Genomic DNA, 13,999 nt, shown 5'->3' with positions numbered 1-13,999 from the left:
CCCAACAAACTCATCTCTACCTATTAGCAGCAACAACACATGTATAGGTTTGTGCTGCATAATTATTATTTTATGCAGCTATTTTTCATTTTTTTTAATTCCCTATAAATACATTTAACTCCTGAAGTCTTTCCAATATTAATAAGCACTTCTGAAGTCTTTCTAGTATGAATTGGCATATTCTGGGTACATATAGTCTTGCTAGTTATGTGGTATATTTTCAGTCAGCTTTTTTTTTTTCATTATTACTTTTTTGAAGACTTATGTTTTTATATTACTTTTCCCCTTAGATGTAAATGAATGTGAATCTGATCCATGTGGTAAAAACTCCACCTGCATCAACACGATTGGCAGTTACAACTGTTCTTGCTGGAGAGGATACACCCCAACAAACTCATCTCTACCTATTAGCAGTAACAACACATGTATAGGTTTGTGCTGCATAATTATTATTTTATGCAGCTATTTTTCATTTTTTTAAATACCTTTAACTCCTGAAGTCTTTCCAATATTAATAAGCACTTCTGAAGTCTTTCTAATATGAATGGCATATTCTGGGTACATATAGTCTTGCTAGTTATGTGGTATATTTGCAGTCAGCAATTTTTGTTTTCATTATTACTTTTTTGAAGACTTATGTTTTTATATTACTTTTCCCCTTAGATGTAAATGAATGTCAATCTGATCCATGTGGTAAAAACTCCACCTGCATCAACACGATTGGCAGTTACAACTGTTCTTGCTGGAGAGGATACACCCCAACAAACTCATCTCTACCTATTAGCAGCAACAACACATGTATAGGTTTGTGCTGCAGAATGATTTTTTGTGCAATGTTTTTTTATTTTTTATTTCCTATAAATACCAGTAACTTCTGAAGTCTTTCCAGTATTAATAAGTATATTCTGGGTACATATACTCTTCTAGTTATGTGGTATATTTGCAGTCAGCAATTTTTTTTTTTCATCATTACTTTTTATGGCTTATGTTTTATATTACTTTTCCCCTTAGATGTAAATGAATGTCAATCTGATCCATGTGGTAAAAACTCCACCTGCATCAACACGATTGGCAGTTACAACTGTTCTTGCTGGAGAGGATACACCCCAACAAACTCATCTCTACCTATTAGCAGCAACAACACATGTATAGGTTTGTGCTGCATAATTATTATTTTATGCAGCTATTTTTCTTTTTTTTAATTCCCTATAAATACCTTTAACTAAAGTATTTCCGATATGAATAAGCACTTCTAAAGTCTTTCTAATATTAATTGGCATATTCTGGGTACATATAGTCTTGCTAGTTATGTGGTATATTTTCAGTCAGCTTTTCTTTTTTCATTATTACTTTTTTGAAGACTTATGTTTTTATATTACTTTTCCCCTTAGATGTAAATGAATGTCAATCTGATCCATGTGGTAAAAACTCCACCTGCATCAACACTATTAGTAGTTACAACTGTTCTTGCTGGAGAGGATACACCCCAACAAACTCATCTCTACCTATTAGCAGCAACAACACATGTATAGGTTTGTGCTGCATAATTATTATTTTATGCAGCTATTTTTCATTTTTTTTAATTCCCTATAAATACATTTAACTCCTGAAGTCTTTCCAATATTAATAAGCACTTCTGAAGTCTTTCTAGTATGAATTGGCATATTCTGGGTACATATAGTCTTGCTAGTTATGTGGTATATTTTCAGTCAGCTTTTTTTTTTTTCATTATTACTTTTTTGAAGACTTATGTTTTTATATTACTTTTCCCCTTAGATGTAAATGAATGTGAATCTGATCCATGTGGTAAAAACTCCACCTGCATCAACACGATTGGCAGTTACAACTGTTCTTGCTGGAGAGGATACACCCCAACAAACTCATCTCTACCTATTAGCAGTAACAACACATGTATAGGTTTGTGCTGCATAATTATTATTTTATGCAGCTATTTTTCATTTTTTTAAATACCTTTAACTCCTGAAGTCTTTCCAATATTAATAAGCACTTCTGAAGTCTTTCTAATATGAATGGCATATTCTGGGTACATATAGTCTTGCTAGTTATGTGGTATATTTGCAGTCAGCAATTTTTGTTTTCATTATTACTTTTTTGAAGACTTATGTTTTTATATTACTTTTCCCCTTAGATGTAAATGAATGTCAATCTGATCCATGTGGTAAAAACTCCACCTGCATCAACACGATTGGCAGTTACAACTGTTCTTGCTGGAGAGGATACACCCCAACAAACTCATCTCTACCTATTAGCAGCAACAACACATGTATAGGTTTGTGCTGCAGAATGATTTTTTGTGCAATGTTTTTTTATTTTTTATTTCCTATAAATACCAGTAACTTCTGAAGTCTTTCCAGTATTAATAAGTATATTCTGGGTACATATACTCTTCTAGTTATGTGGTATATTTGCAGTCAGCAATTTTTTTTTTTCATCATTACTTTTTATGGCTTATGTTTTATATTACTTTTCCCCTTAGATGTAAATGAATGTCAATCTGATCCATGTGGTAAAAACTCCACCTGCATCAACACGATTGGCAGTTACAACTGTTCTTGCTGGAGAGGATACACCCCAACAAACTCATCTCTACCTATTAGCAGCAACAACACATGTATAGGTTTGTGCTGCATAATTATTATTTTATGCAGCTATTTTTCTTTTTTTTAATTCCCTATAAATACCTTTAACTACTGAAGTATTTCCGATATGAATAAGCACTTCTAAAGTCTTTCTAATATTAATTGGCATATTCTGGGTACATATAGTCTTGCTAGTTATGTGGTATATTTTCAGTCAGCTTTTCTTTTTTCATTATTACTTTTTTGAAGACTTATGTTTTTATATTACTTTTCCCCTTAGATGTAAATGAATGTCAATCTGATCCATGTGGTAAAAACTCCACCTGCATCAACACTATTAGTAGTTACAACTGTTCTTGCTGGAGAGGATACACCCCAACAAACTCATCTCTACCTATTAGCAGCAACAACACATGTATAGGTTTGTGCTGCATAATTATTATTTTATGCAGCTATTTTTCATTTTTTTTAATTCCCTATAAATACATTTAACTCCTGAAGTCTTTCCAATATTAATAAGCACTTCTGAAGTCTTTCTAGTATGAATTGGCATATTCTGGGTACATATAGTCTTGCTAGTTATGTGGTATATTTTCAGTCAGCTTTTTTTTTTTCATTATTACTTTTTTGAAGACTTATGTTTTTATATTACTTTTCCCCTTAGATGTAAATGAATGTGAATCTGATCCATGTGGTAAAAACTCCACCTGCATCAACACGATTGGCAGTTACAACTGTTCTTGCTGGAGAGGATACACCCCAACAAACTCATCTCTACCTATTAGCAGTAACAACACATGTATAGGTTTGTGCTGCATAATTATTATTTTATGCAGCTATTTTTCATTTTTTTAAATACCTTTAACTCCTGAAGTCTTTCCAATATTAATAAGCACTTCTGAAGTCTTTCTAATATGAATGGCATATTCTGGGTACATATAGTCTTGCTAGTTATGTGGTATATTTGCAGTCAGCAATTTTTGTTTTCATTATTACTTTTTTGAAGACTTATGTTTTTATATTACTTTTCCCCTTAGATGTAAATGAATGTCAATCTGATCCATGTGGTAAAAACTCCACCTGCATCAACACGATTGGCAGTTACAACTGTTCTTGCTGGAGAGGATACACCCCAACAAACTCATCTCTACCTATTAGCAGCAACAACACATGTATAGGTTTGTGCTGCAGAATGATTTTTTGTGCAATGTTTTTTTATTTTTTATTTCCTATAAATACCAGTAACTTCTGAAGTCTTTCCAGTATTAATAAGTATATTCTGGGTACATATACTCTTCTAGTTATGTGGTATATTTGCAGTCAGCAATTTTTTTTTTTCATCATTACTTTTTATGGCTTATGTTTTATATTACTTTTCCCCTTAGATGTAAATGAATGTCAATCTGATCCATGTGGTAAAAACTCCACCTGCATCAACACGATTGGCAGTTACAACTGTTCTTGCTGGAGAGGATACACCCCAACAAACTCATCTCTACCTATTAGCAGCAACAACACATGTATAGGTTTGTTCTGCAGAATGATTTTTTGTGCCAGGTTTTTATATTTTCTATTTCCTATACATACCAGTAACTTCTGAAGTCTTTCCAGTATTAATAAGTATATTCTGGGTACATATACTCTTCTAGTTATGTGGTATATTTGCAGTCAGCTATTTTTTTTTTTTTCATTATTAGTTTTTTGAAGACTTATGTTTTTATATTACTTTTCCCTCTAGATGTAAATGAATGTGAATCTGACCCATGTGGTAAAAACTCCACCTGCGTCAACACCATTGGTAGATACAACTGTTCTTGCTGGAGAGGATACACCCCAACAAACTCATCTCTACCTATTAGCAGCAACAACACATGTATAGGTCTGTGCCGCATAATTATTATTTTATGCAGCTATTTTTCTTTTTTTTAAATTCCCTATAAATACCTTTAACTCCTGAAGTCTTTCCAATATTAATAAGCACTTCTAAAGTCTTTCTAATATTAATTGGAATATTCTGGGTACATATAGTCTTGCTAGTTATGTGGTATATTTTCAGTCAGCATTTTTTTTTTTTTCATTATTACTTTTTTGAAGACTTATGTTTTTATATTACTTTTCCCCTTAGATGTAAATGAATGTCAATCTGATCCATGTGGTAAAAACTCCACCTGCATCAACATGATTGGTAGTTACAACTGTTCTTGCTGGAGAGGATACACCCCAACCAACTCATCACTGCCTGTTAGCAACAACAACACTTGTACAGGTTTGTGCTTCAGAATATATTTTTCTAAAGCAACGTTTTTGATTTTTTATATGCTTCCCTACGAATACCTGTAACTTCTGACGTCTTTCCTGTGTTATTAAGTTCATTCTATGGTACATGTACTCTTGCTAGTTACATAGTATATTTGAAGTCAGCAATCAACATTTTCTCATCATTACTTTTTATGGCTTATGTTTTATATTACTTTTCCCCTTAGATGTAAATGAATGTGCCTCTGATCCATGCGGTAAAAACTCCACCTGCATCAACACGATTGGCAGTTACAACTGTTCTTGCTGGAGAGGATACACCCCAACAAACTCATCTCTACCTATTAGCAGCAACAACACATGTATAGGTTTGTTCTGCAGAATGATTTTTTGTGCAATGTTTCTTTATTTTTTATTTCCTATAAATACCAGTAACTTCTGAAGTCTTTCCAGTATTAATAAGTATATTCTGGGTACATATACTCTTCTAGTTATGTGGTATATTTGCAGTCAGCAATTTTTTTTTTTTCATCATTACTTTTTATGGCTTATGTTTTATGTTACTTTTCCCCTTAGATGTAAATGAATGTGCCTCTGATCCATGCGGTAAAAACTCCACCTGCATCAACACGATTGGCAGTTACAACTGTTCTTGCTGGAGAGGATACACCCCAACAAACTCATCGCTACCTATTAGCAGCAACAACACATGTATAGGTTTGTGCTGCATAATTATTATTTTATACAACTATTTTTCTTTTTTTTATTCCCTATAAATACCTTTAACTCCTGACATCTTTCCAATATTAATAAGCACTTCTGAAGTATTTCTAATATCAATTGGCATATTCTGGGTACATATAGTCTTGCTAGTTATGTGGTATATTTGCAGTCAGCAATTGTTTTTCATCATTACTTTTTATGGCTTATGTTTTATATTACTTTTCCCCTTAGATGTAAATGAATGTCAATCTGATCCATGTGGTAAAAACTCCACCTGCATCAACACGATTGGCAGTTACAACTGTTCTTGCTGGAGAGGATACACCCCAACAAACTCATCTCTACCTATTAGCAGCAACAACACATGTATAGGTTTGTTCTGCAGAATGATTTGTTGTGCAATGTTTTTTTATTTTTTATTTCCTATAAATACCAGTAACTTCTGAAGTCTTTCCAGTATTAATAAGTATATTCTGGGTACATATACTCTTCTAGTTATGTGGTATATTTGCAGTCAGCAATTTTTTTTTTTTTCATTATTAGTTTTTTGAAGACTTATGTTTTTATATTACTTTTCCCTCTAGATGTAAATGAATGTGAATCTGACCCATGTGGTAAAAACTCCACCTGCATCAACACGGTTGGCAGTTACAACTGTTCTTGCTGGAGAGGATACACCCCAACAAACTCATCTCTACCTATTAGCAGCAACAACACATGTATAGGTTTGTTCAGCAGAATTATTTTTTGTGCAATGTTTCTTTATTTTTTATTTCCTATAAATACCAGTAACTTCTGAAGTCTTTCCAGTATTAATAAGTATATTCTGGGTACATATACTCTTCTAGTTATGTGGTATATTTGCAGTCAGCATTTTTTTTTTTCATTATTACTTTTTTGAAGACTTATGTTTTTATATTACTTTTCCGCTTAGATGTAAATGAATGTCAATCTGATCCATGTGGTAAAAACTCCACCTGCATCAACATGATTGGTAGTTACAACTGTTCTTGCTGGAGAGGATACACCCCAACCAACTCATCACTGCCTCTTAGCAACAACAACACTTGTACAGGTTTGTGCTTCAGAATATATTTTTCTAAAGCAACGTTTTTGATTTTTTATATGCTTCCCTACGAATACCTGTAACTTCTGACGTCTTTCCTGTGTTATTAAGTTCATTCTATGGTACATGTACTCTTGCTAGTTACATAGTATATTTGAAGTCAGCAATCAACATTTTCTCATCATTACTTTTTATGGCTTATGTTTTATATTACTTTTCCCCTTAGATGTAAATGAATGTGCCTCTGATCCATGCGGTAAAAACTCCACCTGCATCAACACGATTGGCAGTTACAACTGTTCTTGCTGGAGAGGATACACCCCATCAAACTCATCTCTACCTATTAGCAGCAACAACACATGTATAGGTTTGTGCTGCATAATTATTATTTTATACAACTATTTTTCTTTTTTTTATTCCATATAAATACCTTTAACTCCTGACATCTTTCCAATATTAATAAGCACTTCTGAAGTATTTCTAATATTAATTGGCATATTCTGGGTACATATAGTCTTGCTAGTTATGTGGTATATTTTCAGTCAGCATTTTTTTTTTTCATTATTACTTTTTTGAAGACTTATGTTTTTATATTACTTTTCCCCTTAGATGTAAATGAATGTCAATCTGATCCATGTGGTAAAAACTCCACCTGCATCAACATGATTGGTAGTTACAACTGTTCTTGCTGGAGAGGATACACCCCAACCAACTCATCACTGCCTGTTAGCAACAACAACACTTGTACAGGTTTGTGCTTCAGAATATATTTTTCTAAAGCAACGTTTTTGATTTTTTATATGCTTCCCTACGAATACCTGTAACTTCTGACGTCTTTCCTGTGTTATTAAGTTCATTCTATGGTACATGTACTCTTGCTAGTTACATAGTATATTTGAAGTCAGCAATCAACATTTTCTCATCATTACTTTTTATGGCTTATGTTTTATATTACTTTTCCCCTTAGATGTAAATGAATGTGCCTCTGATCCATGCGGTAAAAACTCCACCTGCATCAACACGATTGGCAGTTACAACTGTTCTTGCTGGAGAGGATACACCCCAACAAACTCATCTCTACCTATTAGCAGCAACAACACATGTATAGGTTTGTTCTGCAGAATGATTTTTTGTGCAATGTTTCTTTATTTTTTATTTCCTATAAATACCAGTAACTTCTGAAGTCTTTCCAGTATTAATAAGTATATTCTGGGTACATATACTCTTCTAGTTATGTGGTATATTTGCAGTCAGCAATTTTTTTTTTTTCATCATTACTTTTTATGGCTTATGTTTTATGTTACTTTTCCCCTTAGATGTAAATGAATGTGCCTCTGATCCATGCGGTAAAAACTCCACCTGCATCAACACGATTGGCAGTTACAACTGTTCTTGCTGGAGAGGATACACCCCAACAAACTCATCGCTACCTATTAGCAGCAACAACACATGTATAGGTTTGTGCTGCATAATTATTATTTTATACAACTATTTTTCTTTTTTTTATTCCCTATAAATACCTTTAACTCCTGACATCTTTCCAATATTAATAAGCACTTCTGAAGTATTTCTAATATCAATTGGCATATTCTGGGTACATATAGTCTTGCTAGTTATGTGGTATATTTGCAGTCAGCAATTGTTTTTCATCATTACTTTTTATGGCTTATGTTTTATATTACTTTTCCCCTTAGATGTAAATGAATGTCAATCTGATCCATGTGGTAAAAACTCCACCTGCATCAACACGATTGGCAGTTACAACTGTTCTTGCTGGAGAGGATACACCCCAACAAACTCATCTCTACCTATTAGCAGCAACAACACATGTATAGGTTTGTTCTGCAGAATGATTTGTTGTGCAATGTTTTTTTATTTTTTATTTCCTATAAATACCAGTAACTTCTGAAGTCTTTCCAGTATTAATAAGTATATTCTGGGTACATATACTCTTCTAGTTATGTGGTATATTTGCAGTCAGCAATTTTTTTTTTTTTCATTATTAGTTTTTTGAAGACTTATGTTTTTATATTACTTTTCCCTCTAGATGTAAATGAATGTGAATCTGACCCATGTGGTAAAAACTCCACCTGCATCAACACGGTTGGCAGTTACAACTGTTCTTGCTGGAGAGGATACACCCCAACAAACTCATCTCTACCTATTAGCAGCAACAACACATGTATAGGTTTGTTCAGCAGAATTATTTTTTGTGCAATGTTTCTTTATTTTTTATTTCCTATAAATACCAGTAACTTCTGAAGTCTTTCCAGTATTAATAAGTATATTCTGGGTACATATACTCTTCTAGTTATGTGGTATATTTGCAGTCAGCATTTTTTTTTTTCATTATTACTTTTTTGAAGACTTATGTTTTTATATTACTTTTCCGCTTAGATGTAAATGAATGTCAATCTGATCCATGTGGTAAAAACTCCACCTGCATCAACATGATTGGTAGTTACAACTGTTCTTGCTGGAGAGGATACACCCCAACCAACTCATCACTGCCTCTTAGCAACAACAACACTTGTACAGGTTTGTGCTTCAGAATATATTTTTCTAAAGCAACGTTTTTGATTTTTTATATGCTTCCCTACGAATACCTGTAACTTCTGACGTCTTTCCTGTGTTATTAAGTTCATTCTATGGTACATGTACTCTTGCTAGTTACATAGTATATTTGAAGTCAGCAATCAACATTTTCTCATCATTACTTTTTATGGCTTATGTTTTATATTACTTTTCCCCTTAGATGTAAATGAATGTGCCTCTGATCCATGCGGTAAAAACTCCACCTGCATCAACACGATTGGCAGTTACAACTGTTCTTGCTGGAGAGGATACACCCCATCAAACTCATCTCTACCTATTAGCAGCAACAACACATGTATAGGTTTGTGCTGCATAATTATTATTTTATACAACTATTTTTCTTTTTTTTATTCCATATAAATACCTTTAACTCCTGACATCTTTCCAATATTAATAAGCACTTCTGAAGTATTTCTAATATTAATTGGCATATTCTGGGTACATATAGTCTTGCTAGTTATGTGGTATATTTTCAGTCAGCATTTTTTTTTTTCATTATTACTTTTTTGAAGACTTATGTTTTTATATTACTTTTCCCCTTAGATGTAAATGAATGTCAATCTGATCCATGTGGTAAAAACTCCACCTGCATCAACATGATTGGTAGTTACAACTGTTCTTGCTGGAGAGGATACACCCCAACCAACTCATCACTGCCTGTTAGCAACAACAACACTTGTACAGGTTTGTGCTTCAGAATATATTTTTCTAAAGCAACGTTTTTGATTTTTTATATGCTTCCCTACGAATACCTGTAACTTCTGACGTCTTTCCTGTGTTATTAAGTTCATTCTATGGTACATGTACTCTTGCTAGTTACATAGTATATTTGAAGTCAGCAATCAACATTTTCTCATCATTACTTTTTATGGCTTATGTTTTATATTACTTTTCCCCTTAGATGTAAATGAATGTGCCTCTGATCCATGCGGTAAAAACTCCACCTGCATCAACACGATTGGCAGTTACAACTGTTCTTGCTGGAGAGGATACACCCCAACAAACTCATCTCTACCTATTAGCAGCAACAACACATGTATAGGTTTGTTCTGCAGAATGATTTTTTGTGCAATGTTTCTTTATTTTTTATTTCCTATAAATACCAGTAACTTCTGAAGTCTTTCCAGTATTAATAAGTATATTCTGGGTACATATACTCTTCTAGTTATGTGGTATATTTGCAGTCAGCAATTTTTTTTTTTTCATCATTACTTTTTATGGCTTATGTTTTATGTTACTTTTCCCCTTAGATGTAAATGAATGTGCCTCTGATCCATGCGGTAAAAACTCCACCTGCATCAACACGATTGGCAGTTACAACTGTTCTTGCTGGAGAGGATACACCCCAACAAACTCATCGATACCTATTAGCAGCAACAACACATGTATAGGTTTGTGCTGCATAATTATTATTTTATACAACTATTTTTCTTTTTTTTATTCCCTATAAATACCTTAAACTCCTGACATCTTTCCAATATTAATAAGCACTTCTGAAGTATTTCTAATATCAATTGGCATATTCTGGGTACATATAGTCTTGCTAGTTATGTGGTATATTTGCAGTCAGCAATTGTTTTTCATCATTACTTTTTATGGCTTATGTTTTATATTACTTTTCCCCTTAGATGTAAATGAATGTCAATCTGATCCATGTGGTAAAAACTCCACCTGCATCAACACGATTGGCAGTTACAACTGTTCTTGCTGGAGAGGATACACCCCAACAAACTCATCTCTACCTATTAGCAGCAACAACACATGTATAGGTTTGTTCTGCAGAATGATTTGTTGTGCAATGTTTTTTTATTTTTTATTTCCTATAAATACCAGTAACTTCTGAAGTCTTTCCAGTATTAATAAGTATATTCTGGGTACATATACTCTTCTAGTTATGTGGTATATTTGCAGTCAGCAATTTTTTTTTTTTTTCATTATTAGTTTTTTGAAGACTTATGTTTTTATATTACTTTTCCCTCTAGATGTAAATGAATGTGAATCTGACCCATGTGGTAAAAACTCCACCTGCATCAACACGGTTGGCAGTTACAACTGTTCTTGCTGGAGAGGATACACCCCAACAAACTCATCTCTACCTATTAGCAGCAACAACACATGTATAGGTTTGTTCAGCAGAATGATTTTTTGTGCAATGTTTATTTATTTTTTATTTCCTATAAATAGCAGTAACTTCTGAAGTCTTTCCAGTATTAATAAGTATATTCTGGGTACATATACTCTTCTAGTTATGTGGTATATTTGCAGTCAGCAATTTTTTTTTTCATTATTAGTTTTTTGAAGACTTCTGTTTTTATATTACTTTTCCCTCTAGATGTAAATGAATGTGAATCTGATCCATGCGGTAAAAACTCCACCTGCATCAACACGATTGGCAGTTACAACTGTTCTTGCTGGAGAGGATACACCCCAACAAACTCATCTCTACCTATTAGCAGCAACAACACATGTATAGGTTTGTTCAGCAGAATGATTTTTTGTGCAATGTTTCTTTATTTTTTATTTCCTATAAATACCAGTAACTTCTGAAGTCTTTCCAGTATTAATAAGTATATTCTGGGTACATATACTCTTCTAGTTATGTGGTATATTTGCAGTCAGCAATTTTTTTTTTTTTCATTATTAGTTTTTTGAAGACTTCTGTTTTTATATTACTTTTCCCTCTAGATGTAAATGAATGTGAATCTGATCCATGCGGTAAAAACTCCACCTGCATCAACACGATTGGCAGTTACAACTGTTCTTGCTGGAGAGGATACACCCCAACAAACTCATCTCTACCTATTAGCAGCAACAACACATGTATAGGTTTGTGCTGCATAATTATTATTTTATACAACTATTTTTCTTTTTTTTTATTCCCTATAAATACCTTTAACTCCTGAAATCTTTCCAATATGAATAAGCACTTCTAAAGTCTTTCTAATATTAATTGGCATATTCTGGGTACATATAGTCTTGCTAGTTATGTGGTATATTTTCAGTCAGTAATTTTTTTTTTTTTCATTATTACTTTTTTGCGCAATAATTTTTTATGTAATTTTGTTTTTGTCATTTTTTGTTTGATTCCCTATAAATACCTTTAACTTCTGAAGTCGTTCCAATATTAATAAGCATATGAAGGGTTCAGATGCAAAAGCCTCTAAATGCCACCTATGTCAAAAATGAGATAAATTAGGGCCCCAGGGTTTTTATAGTGCCTACAGCATATACAATAAATGTATATAAGGGGGAAAAAACACTATAAAGCTCACAAGAAAAAACATAATACCTATGCACAGCTCCCAGTTCTTCTGGTCCAATCAGAGCAGGGCAGTGTGAGATCTGACTGTCAATCACTGTCTGGTGCGCACTGACGAGCACAAACTCAATGGTAGTGGGGGAGGGGTATGAGAGTTGTCCCCTCAATCTGCCAGACTTGCCAACTGCAGCTTTGACATAGGGGGTTCCTTACTTATGCCCCCTGTATTTTAAGGAATAACGTTTATTTATTTACTATGCATGGTTCATTCACAAACAAAATTGGTGTCCTTAAAGGTTGGATTTTTCCTCATTTTTTTAATTAAGGCATTAAAGGTGCACTATGAGTTCCTGCATGACGTCACTTCTGTTGACTTTCAAAGTAAATACCAAAGTGAGCAAAGAGCAAGCTCGCCCCTCCATGTACTAACGGCACATCATTATATCATTGATTCCAATGGGAAAGACAGCCAGTAGTCACACGTTACATCTAGTTATTAATTCACAGGACATCCAATCCTTTTACAAACCTATACATGTGTTGTTGCTGCTAATAGGTAGAGATGAGTTTGTTTGGGTGAATCCTCTCCTGCAAGTTGGTGTGATGATAACTCTTACACCAACCTTATTCTGTGCCTTTTATTCATGTTTGTTTAAAGATTTAGTAAGTATAATATAAGCCCTTTTTCGCTCCCCACTTTGATGCAGCTCCATATTGTCAGTGATTGGCTGGGACGTGGTTTGTTATATTTTGGTGCACAGCCTGTGCCTTGTGTTTGTTTGACGAGTTACGGCCCCTGTGTTGTTTCCCAAGACCAGGCTTTTTCACAGTGTATTCAGGGGGCAGGCAGCTAGCGGATCAAGATGCTTACGATTTGAGACAACATTGAAATCGCGCTGAAACCATGCAGGAATTCAAAGTGCACCTTTAAGATCAATTTCCAAAAGATTTTTTTTTTATTCCACTTTTTAGTCAACTTTAGCATGGGTGTCTTAACTTATGCACAACACTGTATTCTATTTATTTACAGAGGTACATTCCAAATACTCCATTATGCATTCTTTCGACTGCTCACAATATTATTTTCCATCATAGATGACAATGAATGTAACTCTAATCCATGTGGTCAAAACTCCACCTGCTCCAACACCATTGGCAGTTACAACTGTTCTTGCTGGAGTGGATATAGTCCAACAAACAAATCTCTTCCTATTAGTGTTAGCAACCCCTGCACAGGTGCTTTATGGCATGTTTATTCAAAGGCCTATTGTAATCTGTACAAAAACATGGACGTCAATGGATTAATCTTTTTTCTGCTATAACAGAAGCAACAACAACTAAAACAACAACACCACCACCAACAACAACAACGACACCAACAACGGCACCAACAACAACACCACCAACAATACCACCACCAGCAATACCACCAGCAACAATACCACCAACAACAACACCACAGGCAACAATACCATCAACAACAACACCAGCAATACCACC

The 13,999-nt window shown here is 33.8% G+C and overlaps 1 protein-coding gene across 2 annotated transcripts in view; it reads left to right on the top strand.

Annotated features, from left to right (window-relative positions):
* Positions 1-13,999, top strand: part of LOC121712342 (fibrillin-1-like) — a 178,556-nt gene that overhangs the window by 59,754 nt on the left and 104,803 nt on the right. The window lies entirely within an intron of this gene.

Source organism: Alosa sapidissima, chromosome 6 (assembly GCF_018492685.1).
Source record: "Alosa sapidissima isolate fAloSap1 chromosome 6, fAloSap1.pri, whole genome shotgun sequence".
NCBI classification, from domain to species: Eukaryota; Metazoa; Chordata; class Actinopteri; order Clupeiformes; family Clupeidae; genus Alosa; species Alosa sapidissima.
This window is presented reverse-complemented; position numbering and strand designations above follow the sequence as displayed.